This window comes from Rutidosis leptorrhynchoides, chromosome 2, assembly GCF_046630445.1.
Source record: "Rutidosis leptorrhynchoides isolate AG116_Rl617_1_P2 chromosome 2, CSIRO_AGI_Rlap_v1, whole genome shotgun sequence".
Taxonomy (NCBI): domain Eukaryota; kingdom Viridiplantae; phylum Streptophyta; class Magnoliopsida; order Asterales; family Asteraceae; genus Rutidosis; species Rutidosis leptorrhynchoides.
Genome location: NC_092334.1, coordinates 533,479,693 through 533,491,109, shown reverse-complemented (window position 1 = coordinate 533,491,109; position 11,417 = coordinate 533,479,693). Strand labels below are relative to the sequence as shown.

At 31.6% G+C, this 11,417-nt stretch overlaps 1 non-coding gene across 1 annotated transcript; it reads left to right on the top strand.

Moving 5' to 3' along the window:
• Positions 1 to 10,223: 10,223 nt before the first annotated feature.
• On the top strand, positions 10,224 to 10,330 carry LOC139895358 (small nucleolar RNA R71). Its single transcript, XR_011775814.1, has one exon. It is a non-coding gene; the product is annotated as a small nucleolar RNA R71 (small nucleolar RNA).
• The last annotated feature ends 1,087 nt before the right edge of the window (positions 10,331 to 11,417 follow it).

Genomic DNA, 11,417 nt, shown 5'->3' with positions numbered 1-11,417 from the left:
TCAATTTTTAACTTAATGAAATAAAGTAAATTTTGTTTTTTAAATTCACACTAAACTTAAATTTAAAATTTTAAAATTTCATGTAAATATTATTTATATACATTAGTTTACAAACTTACATTTAAAATATTATAATTATATATTGGTTTTTTTTTTAAATTAAATCTTTCACTTATAAAACAATTAATTAATTAATTTAAAATTTTGTTTCTTTTTAGATTGAGAGCGTTTCGGTACGTTTACCTAGTTCGTCCCTCGACAAAATTTTTAAAATTTGTCATTTTAAAGCGATTGTTTTAAAAGCAAAGATTTTTGGGTTTTTTTAATGTTTTTGGCATACTTTAAATCAATAATTAAAAATGATGATAACAAAATTTCTCGTCCCGCCCTCGGGTAAAGCAATTTCAGTTCAACGACCTAGTCTTTAACTCACGACGAATTTTAAAAATCAATTTTTAACTTAATGAAATAAAGTAAATTTTTTTTTTAAATTCACACCAAACTTAAATTTAAAATTTTAAAATTTCATGTAAATATTATTTATATACATTAGTTTACAAACTTACATTTAAAATATTATAATTATATATTGGTTTTTTTTTTTAAAATTTACAATAATATTAAATTAATATTTATTAAATTTAAAAACAAGGTAAAAATCAAATTAAAATATTTTTCGTCTTTTATCCCACTTTAATCAATCAAATATTATCAAAAATATACATCCCTCTTTTGGGTAAAGTAATTTCGACTAAATTACCTAGTTTTACTCTTGACGAATATATGAAATATTTTAGATTGATTGATTAAAGATATTTATACGTTATGAATAAACGGTAAATTTCGTAGTGATGTAATAAATTTTTGTATGATATCAATAATTTCGGTTTCGCATACCTAATTTTATTGAATATCAATTTAATACTTTATAGGGAACGATTCAGCATTTATTATCAAAAGGTTAAAAGCAATAAATAAAAACAAATAAAAACGGTACATACTTACCTGTGAGAAAGAATTCTCAGAGACCTGCTTTAGTTGACTCGTAGGAGAGTCGTTCGATTTGGTTTTCCATTGCTACATAAGCGTAACCTTGATTTTTCAATAATTTTTCTTCTAAACATATGAACGGTCCTTCTCTGCATAAAGTAACGAACTCGGTATTGAAATGTGTTTGGTTGTTCGAACATTTCCCTTCGTGTGACCATTTTCCGCATTTCTGACATCTTTCAAGGTGTCGTGCTCTTCTTTTTGTTGCGGATTTTGATTTTCCTTTACCAAAATGTGTCTTATGATGATTCTTCCTGAGTTCTTTCCTCACTTCGTCCATGTTTTCCTCTTATGAATGATACTAGTTCACTCGGGAAGATGTTATTATTACGTTTAGTAATCATAGCGTGTAGTAATAGACCATGGGTCAGATCAAAGGAATTCTTCATCTCGTAAAACCTAAAAGAAATAAAAATTCAGAATGGAGGGAGAAGACTCGTTCTTTAGGGTCTACTAGGGAAAGACCATTTGGATTCCATTTTCGAGAATTACACAAAAACAGAAAATCTAACTCTAACAGAAATACATATTACCCTTAAAATGTTCAAATCTTCCCACACTTAGTTAGATGTGGTGTCGAAATTTTGATTAACTTTATCTTCAACTTCCATTGGATTATCTATGTAATGTTTAACTCTGCGACCATTAACCTTAAATTCAATTCCATTTGAATTTATTAACTCTATTGTTCCGTACGGGAAAACTCTTTTGACTATGAATGGTCCAGACCATCTTGATTTCAATTTTCTAGGAAATAGCTTGAATCGTGAATTGAAAAGAAGAACTCGATCTCCTTCCTTGAATTCTTTTGAACTTCTGATTCTTTTATCATGCCATTTCTTCGTTCTTTCCTTATAGATTAACGAATTTTAATATGCCTCATGTCTTAATTCTTCTAATTCATTTAGTTGACTTAACCGTAGACGTCTGGCTTCATGTAAATCAAGATTACATGTCTTCAAAGCCCAAAATGCTTTGTGCTCAATTTCAACTGGAAGGTGACATGCTTTTCCATAAACAAGTTTAAAAGGTGTGGTTCCAATTGGAGTTTTGTAGGCTGTTCTAAAAGCCCAGAGTACATCCTCCAATTTCATGGACCATTCTTTCAGATTTGACCCTACAGTTTTCTCTAGAATACGTTTTAAAGCTCGGTTGGTGTTTTTAACTTGTCCACTTGTTTGTGGCTGATAAGCGGTTGAGATTTTATGAGTTACTCCATATCTTTTGAGAACTTTCTCAAGTTGATTATTACAGAAATGAGTACCCCGATCACTTATTAAAGCTTTCGGTGTTCCGAACCTAGCAAAAAGACGTTTTAGGAAGTTGACTACAACTCGTGCATCGTTAGTTGGGAGAGCTTGTGCTTCCGCCCATTTAGATACATAATCAATGGCAATGAGAATGTAGAGATTATTATGAGATTTTGGAAATGGACCCATAAAGTCAATACCCCAAACGTCAAATACTTCACATACTTGAATGACATTTTGTGGCATTTCATCACGTTGACTTATTTTTCTAGCCCTTTAACAAGCATCACAGGATTTACAAAGAAAGTGTGCGTCTTTGAAAATTGTAGGCCAATAGAATCCAGCATCATAAACTTTTCTTGCTGTGAGTTGAGGCCCATAATGCCCTCCTGTTGGTCCTGTGTGACAATGGTTTAAGATTTAACTAGCTTCATTTCCGAATACGCATCGGCGTATTATTCCATCGGGACAACTTTTAAACAAATGTGGATCTTCCCTGAAATAGTGTTTTATATCACTAAAGAATTTCTTTCGTTTTTGGTACGACAACTCTTTTTCAAGGAATCCATATACTAAGTAGTTTCCATAGTCTGCAAACCATGGAATTTCACTATAATCGATCTTCAATAGATATTCATCAGGAAAGTTATCTTGTATGGTCGATTCATTTAGAACTTCTAATTCAGGATTTTCAAGACGAGAAAGATGATCAGCTGCGAGATTTTCTACTCCCTTTTTGTCTCGGATCTCAATATCGAACTCTTGTAAGAGTAAGATCCAACGGATTAATCGTGGTTTGGCATCTTGTTTTGAAAATAAGTATCTAAGAGCAGAATGATCAGTATAGACTACCGTTTTAGCTAGAACGAGATATGAATGAAATTTGTCAAAAGCAAAGACAATAGCAAGGAGTTCTTTTTCAGTAGTTGTGTAATTTGTTTGTGCTCCTTGTAACATCTTACTAGCGTAATAAATAGGTTGAAATCATTTTTCAATCCTTTGTCCTAAAACGGCTCCCATTGCAAAATCACTTGCATCGCACATGAGTTCAAATGGTAGATTCCAATTTGGAGTTTTTCTTTAAGAATATTAAAAGATTTTATGCATTCATCCAAAAAGATGAATGGAGCATCCTTTTCTAGGAGTTTATTCATAGGAGTGGCAATTTTAGAAAAGTCTTTTATGAAACGTTGGTAAAAACCGGCATGCCCTAGAAAAATCCTAACTCCTCTAACATTGGTGGGATGCGGAAGTTTAGGAATTACATCTACTTTAGCTCTATCCACTTCAATTCCTTCCTTTGAAATTTTATGACCAAGAACGATGCCTTCTCTAACCATGAAATGGCATTTCTCATAATTAAGAACTAGATTTGATTGCTCGCATCTAATAAGCATTCGTTCAAGATTAACTAGACATGTTTCAAAAGTATCACTGAAGACTGAAAAGTCATCCATGAAAACTTTCATGCATTCCTCTATCATGTCGTGAAAAATCGCCATCATGCACCTTTGAAAGGTTGTAGGGGCGTTGCAAAGTCCAAATGGCATGCGTTTGTAAGAAAAAATACCATAAGGGCACGTGAATGTGGTTTTCTCTTGGTCCTCGGGTGCGATTGGAATTTGAAAGTATCCGGAGAAACCGTCAAGAAAACAATAGTAACTATTCCCGGCTAACCTTTCCAACATTTGATCAATGAAAGGTAAAGGAAAGTGATCTTTTCTGGTGGCGTCATATAGTTTTCTATAATCAATACAGACACGCCATCATGTTACTGTCCTAGTAGGAATAAGCTCATTTTTTTCATTTATGATGACAGTCATGCCACCCTTCTTAGGTACACATTGAATTGGGCTTACCCATGGACTATCAGAGATTGGATAAAATTAAACCTGCATCTAGCAGTTTAATAATTTCTTTCTTAACAACATCTTGCATATTAGGATTTAGTCTTCGTTGGCGTTGCACAAAGGTTTTATGACCTTCTTCCATAAGGATTTTATGTGTGCAATACGAAGGACTTATACCTTTAATGTCATGAATTTTCCATGCAATAGCTGGTTTATGAGCTTTTAGCACAGAAATGAGCTGAGATTTTTCATTTTCTGTAAGAGAAGGCGATATTATTACAGGTAATTTAGATTTACCATGTAAATAAGCGTATTCCAAATGGTTTGGAAGTGGCTTTAACTCTAATATTAGTGGTTCTTCTATCGATGATTTATATCGATATCTGTCTTCCTCTTTTAGCATTTGAAGTTCTTCTATTGTTGGTTCATATTCATTAGCCATGAGTGCGGCTAACATTTTAGCTTCATCAATTGGTTCAGTTCCTTCTCCTAAAGAACATTCTCCTGTTCCTTGTAATTCTGGAAATTCTTCTAACAATTCTGCATGTGAATCTATAGTTTGAATATAATAACATGTATCATCTGCAGATTGCGGTTGTTGCATGGCTCTATCAACAGAAAAGGTAACACTCTCGTCCTCTATACTTAGGGTCTGTTTCTTACCAAAAACATCTATTATTGCTTTAGCCGTGTTTAAGAATGGTCTTCCTAATATAAGAGGAACTCGAGAATCTTCTTCCATGTCCAGAATAACAAAATCTATTGGAAATACTAAATTACCAACTTTAACTAGCATGTTCTCCATTATCCCTCTAGGATATTTTACTGATCGATCGGCTAGTTGTATGCTTATTCGTGTTGGTTTCAATTCTCCGAGGTCTAGTTTAGCGTATAGTGAATACGGCATTAGATTTATACTAGCACCTAAGTCTGCCAGTGCTTCTATTGAACTAAGACTACCCAGAAAACATGGAATTTTGAAACTTTCTGGATCAGATAATTTTTCTGGTAGTTTATTCAACAGCACTGCAGAACAATTAACATTCATTGTAACAGCCGAGAGTTCTTCCATTTTCTTTCTATTTGTGATTAGATCTTTCAGCAATTTAGCATATCTTGGCATTCCTGAAATCACATCAATGAAAGGAAGGTTGACATTTATTTGTTTAAACATATCCAAGAATTTGGATTGCTCGGCTTCAAGTCTTTCTTTTCTCATTTTACTTGGGTAAGGAAGTGGTGGTTGGTATAGTTTAACATAAGGTTTTGCCTTAACTGTGTTATCTTCATTAACCTTTTCAACTACCGGTTCTGTTTCCTTCTCTTGCTCAGGCTGTGGTGCCTGTGTAGTGGGAATTGAGTCATCAGAAATTACAGGTATTTCAGGTGGTTTAAGTGTAATACCACTTCTCGTGGTAATGGCTTTAGCTGTTTCTTTACGGGGGTTAGCATTTGTATCGCTAGGTAGACTTCTCAGTTTTCTTTCACCTATCAACCTTGCTAGGTTGCTCACTTCTTGTTCCAGATTTTGGATTGAAGCTTGTTGATTTCTAAATACTTGAGCATTTTGTTCATTGGTTTGTTTCTGAGATGTGAAAAAAATTGAGTTTGAGATTCAACTAGCTTCAACATCATATCTTCTAAATTTGGCTTTTTATCATCAGTTTGTGGTGGTTTATTTCATGACCCGTCCTATTCCATCAGGACGAATACATTACATTTGGTTACATCGCGAGGTACTTGACCTCTATATGATACATTTTACAAACATTGCATTTGTTTTTAAAAGACAAACTTTCATTACATCGAAAGTAGACGGCATGCATACCATTTCATAATATATCAAACTATCAATGACTTTATAATAATCTTGTTGAACTCAACGACTCGAATGCAACGTCTTTTGAAATATGCCATGAATGACTCCAAGTAATATCTTTAAAATGAGCAAATGCACAGCGGAAGATTTCTTTCATACCTGAGAATAAACATGCTTTAAAGTGTCAACCAAATGGTTGGTAAGTTCATTGGTTTATCATAATAATCATTTCCATAATTTTAATAGACCACAAGATTTCCTTTTTCATAAGTAACATCTCATATCAGGCATTTCGCAAACTGCATAGAGATAAAAATCATTCATATGGATTGAACACCTGGTAACCGACATTAACAAGATGCATATAGAATATCCCCATCATTCCGGGACACCCATCGGACATGATAATTTCGAACTACTAAAGTATTCCAAATTCCAGAATGGGGCTTGTTGGGCCCGATAGATTTATCTTTAGGATTCGCGTCAATTTGGGGGTCTGTTCCCAAATTCTTAGATTACCATATTAAAAGGGGCATATTCGGCTTCAATCCATTCAACCATATAATGTAGTTTCGATTACTTGTGTCTATTTCGTAAAACATTTATAAAAAGTCCAAAAAATATATATATTGCAAAAGCATTTAAAAAGGGAGCAAATGAAACTCACGATACAATATTTTGTTGTAAAATTATTCATTCGATGATACTGAACAATCCAGGGTTGGCTTCGGATTCACGAACATATATTAATTATATATATTAAAACATATAATCGTAATCGAACAAGTTTAGATATTATTATTAATTGTTATTTCAGTAACTTGTATGTTTCATTGGTAACTATATTAACTATATTTATTTTATATACTTTAGATAAATAATTAGTATTTATTATGAAAATATTAATGTTGTTATGCGATATGTTTTAGATATTCTTATATAGCTATTTATTTGTTAAAATAATATCAATAATAATAAATAAAAATTTGTATCTTTTTATGATAATAAAAATATTACTAAAAGTAATTAGATTTAGTAATGATACTGCTATTAATAGTTTTGATAATAATACTAATAATAAAAGTAATGTTAGTAATAATAATTTTTAATAAAAAGATAATAATGATAAGATAAAGTTGTTAGTTTTCATAAAAATAATATTTTAAATAATAATAGTATTTTTAATAGAAATGATTATTCTAATAGAAATTTTAATAGTCATATTAATAATAATACTATATATTTTAATAATAATAATAATAATAATATAAATTATACTAATAATTTTATTTTTAATATTGGTAATAATAATAATTACTTAATAACAATCTATAAATAATAATAATAATAATAATAATAATAATAATAATAATAATAATAATAATAATAATAATAATAATAATAATAATAATAATAATAATAATAATAATAGTAACAATAGAAATAATAATGAAATAATAATAATAAAAGTATTAGTAATAACTACCTCAAATGAGTATAGTCCTTTAAAACAAATACCCAAGTCCGGGTTTGAACTCGCGACATCCCGCTAACCCGATAACTTCCTTAGCTACTCCTCTGATCACGCTTTTCTATCCTAATCGCCATCATCATCATTTTAAATATTTCAACATCATGATATCTATATAACACGGTTTCATTTTCATCACATCATAACAACCATGTATGAATCTGTTTACCAACATCGCCATTTTTGTTAATTAATTATCATCATTATCATTAATATCATTCTTCTTCATCTTTTATCTTAATTATCATCAAAGGCATCCTAACTAACGGTATTAGCATCACTATATATCAAATCCTCATCCTCACCTCATCATCTTTAATTTAATCCTAATCATGTCATTATCATCTTAAATCATTTATCTTTCTATATAAACTCGATCACAGCTTCATTTTCCTCATCATCATTAATTTAACAATCATTAATGCTACCATTCTCTTTGTGCATCATCTTCATCATTAATATCATAAAATGATCATCATCCCTCTTAATTACTATCGTTTCTGGAACCTCATCACGTATCACCATCTTACGTCATTATCATTTTACTACACCAATATCAATCGCGAAAAAAAAAAAATTAGTAGTAGCCATGTTGATCAAGCTTTTGCGGCCAACTTAGTGCCCACTAACAATTTCCTAGTTTAATAAATTCCCCAATGGATATTAGAAGCCCGTTAAACTATCTGTCCATTATAGTTGGCGTAAAAAAAATATGACATAGAAACCCTACCACTAAATCAATCATCAAATTAATATCTTTTGCTCAATATGTCCTCCATCATCATATTCCTTTATATCACGACTATTTAATCAGAAAAGAAAAAGTGCAGCAGCAAGTTGGTTTTTCAAAAAAAAAAATGATAAGATGTGGGTTTGATAATCACGGCAACATGGTTGGATAGACAGGAGACTGTAGCAGTTGCTAAATGATGGTGATGATGTGATCAGCAAACAAAACACACACACAAAAAAATATGATAATAATATAGTTTTGATGCAGATACGATGGTGGTAGTCTGGGGTGTAACGGTTGGTGGTTTTCGAAGGGATTAAGTGATGGTGTGAAGGTGAAGGTTTCGACTCGGAATAGAAATGAATATGTGACAGAATAGATGTTTTGACATTTACAAGTGGGTTGTGAGTTGATGGGAGGAGATGGCTTACCAAGAAGAAACAAGAAATAAGTGAGGTGGTGTTTGTGATCGAGCATAGTTGCTGAGTGGTCTGCTCGAATAGGATATATGCAGCAGTTTTTAAAATCCTTCTTCGGGGTTGATTCTCGATGTTACAACAACCCGAGTACAGCATCCTGGTTCGATGGTATTTGATTGGTTGTGTGTGGTTATGGTTCGATTGAAAAAGAAATTCAGAAGTGAATTTGAAATGTTCCCGGATTAAAAAAAATAGAACGATGCTGGTGATGAATGGTGTTCTAATGAGGGTTGATGTGTTATGGTGGATTGAGTATGGTGGTCCGATTTGCAGGAGGTGGTGATTCACTATGAAGAAACAAGAGGAAGAATATATGTACCTCTATATCTAGTATGCTTGTTAATGTATATGTATTAAAAATAAGACAATGATCCAAAACAAATAGTGTTCTAATAATTCATTCACGGGATTCGATTTTTAAATCACATAAAGTAAAAATATAATACTATATTAATAAAAATAAGAATATAATAATAATTATGTATTAATTAAATATAAATAAGAAAAGAAAACGTGCGCTAAGAATGATTCTTTAGATAAATACTGCCGACAGTTTTAATGGAGAGTGTTTCGTACTCCGTTGTTAAATCAGTAGCGAAATAAAGTATTCGGAAAAATTCCAATTTTTAATATTAGTTTTATTTATTTATTTTGGTCATTATGGTATAAAATTTGATTATTAACTACTAAATAAAAATTACATTAATTATTCACTCCCAATCTCAAGTAAAATATAAAAAGTTTTAAAATTCAACAAGTAGTTCCTAAATATATTATTAATTATCTTATAGTTTATAAAACTCATTTTCGGATCATCGTTTATTTGAAAATTATATAAGTTTGAATTTAGCTTGCTTAATATCGATCGACTGACAAACGAGTGCTATTATCGTTTACTAAATAAATTCGAAACCATATAAATATACATTCAATATACCTTATATATATATATATATATATATATATATATATATATATATATATATATATATATATATATATATATATATATATATATATATATATATATAGATTTAAAATAATGTCATATAGTATTTTATTTACATAATTAATTAACTCTTGGCGGTTGATAATTATTTTGATAATTATTTCCAGGCCTTTGGTTTATGTATGAAACATTCTCTCTTTGTTCCATTATTTGTTCAATACTGAGACAATGTTTTGTCAAATGTGGTCCTCCACACTGCTCACAACTAATTCGTATTGCGTGAATATCCTTAGTCATCTTTTCCATTCGTCTCTCGAAAGCGTCTAACTTTGCGGAAATGGAATCAAAGTCATGGCTAGAATCGGCTCTAGCAGCTTTATATGATCTAACGATGTCTTTTTCTTGATGCCACTCATGTGAGTGGGAGGCAGTGTTATCAATAATTATGTAAGCTTCAGTTGCGGTTTTTTTCATAATGGAACCACCAGCTGCTATGTCAATGTCTTTTCGTATAGTAATATCGCATCCTTGGTAGAATATTTGTACTATTTGATAAGTGTCTAAACCATGTTGAGGACATCCTCTTAACAACTTTCCAAATCTTGTCCACGCCTCATATAATGTTTCATTTGGCTTCTGCGTGAACGTAACAATTTCTCCTTAAAGTCTTACGGCTTTAGAAGCCGAAAAAAATCTTTTAAGAAATTTCTCAACTAAAACATCCCATGTATCAATCGCCCCTTCAGGTAACGATTCTAACCAATCTTTGGCTTCTCCCTTTAAACTCCAGGGAAATAACATGAGATAGATCTGTTCATCCTCAACTTCTCTGATCTTAAATAGAGTACAAATCCTATTAAAGGTACGAAGATGTTCGTTTGGATCTTCCTTCGGCGCACTACTAAATTGGCATTGATTTGTTACCATGTGTAGGATTTTTCCTTTGATATCATAACCTGGCGCATTAATGTCTGGTTGAGTAATTACGTGACCTTGGCCAGTGCGTTTAGCTCTCATTCAATCTTCCATACTTAGAGGTTCCTGATTTTCCATGATTGAGTTTGTTGAATCTGAATCACTAGAGGATTCTAATTTAATGGTTTCTTCCTCGACAATCTCTGGATGAGTGATTTGTGGTTCAGGAGGAATGATTATTGGTTCAGGATCTCTGAATTGTCCTTGAATATCCTCCGGGTTCTCAATTGTGAGGTCGGGTTCAAAAAATAGATTATCGAAAATTTGAATTGGAGTACTTGGTCGACTAGATGACGATTCTAAAGAAAAATCAACGGCGATTATATTGGCTAGATGTCTTGATCGAGTTATAGGTGGTGAACGTATGAACGGTGGTGAACGTTTTGCTCGGTGCATTCACTGAATATCCTATTAGTTATAAAAAAAGTATATAAGTTATCAAATTAATAGACTTTTCTAATTTTGCCGACGTTTCGAATAGCCAATAGATGCAGCAGGTAGCCAGGACCCTTTAAATCGAAAGCCCACAACTCGCCACTAATAAATCCAAATATTACTACGAACCAGAAAATTTTAGATGTCTATCAATTTAATCGCTTAAAACAATTTTTCGTCAAAATTTTAAAGATAAAATCTATGTCCTAAAAACTAGAGCGTCGAGAAATAAGAGGAAGAAAAAGAGTGCGTCAAAAAACGTCGAAAAATAAAAGGTCGAAAAATAAAAATAAGAAAGTAAAGCGTCGAAACTTAAAAGTCTAAAAACTAAATATTAAAAATTTGC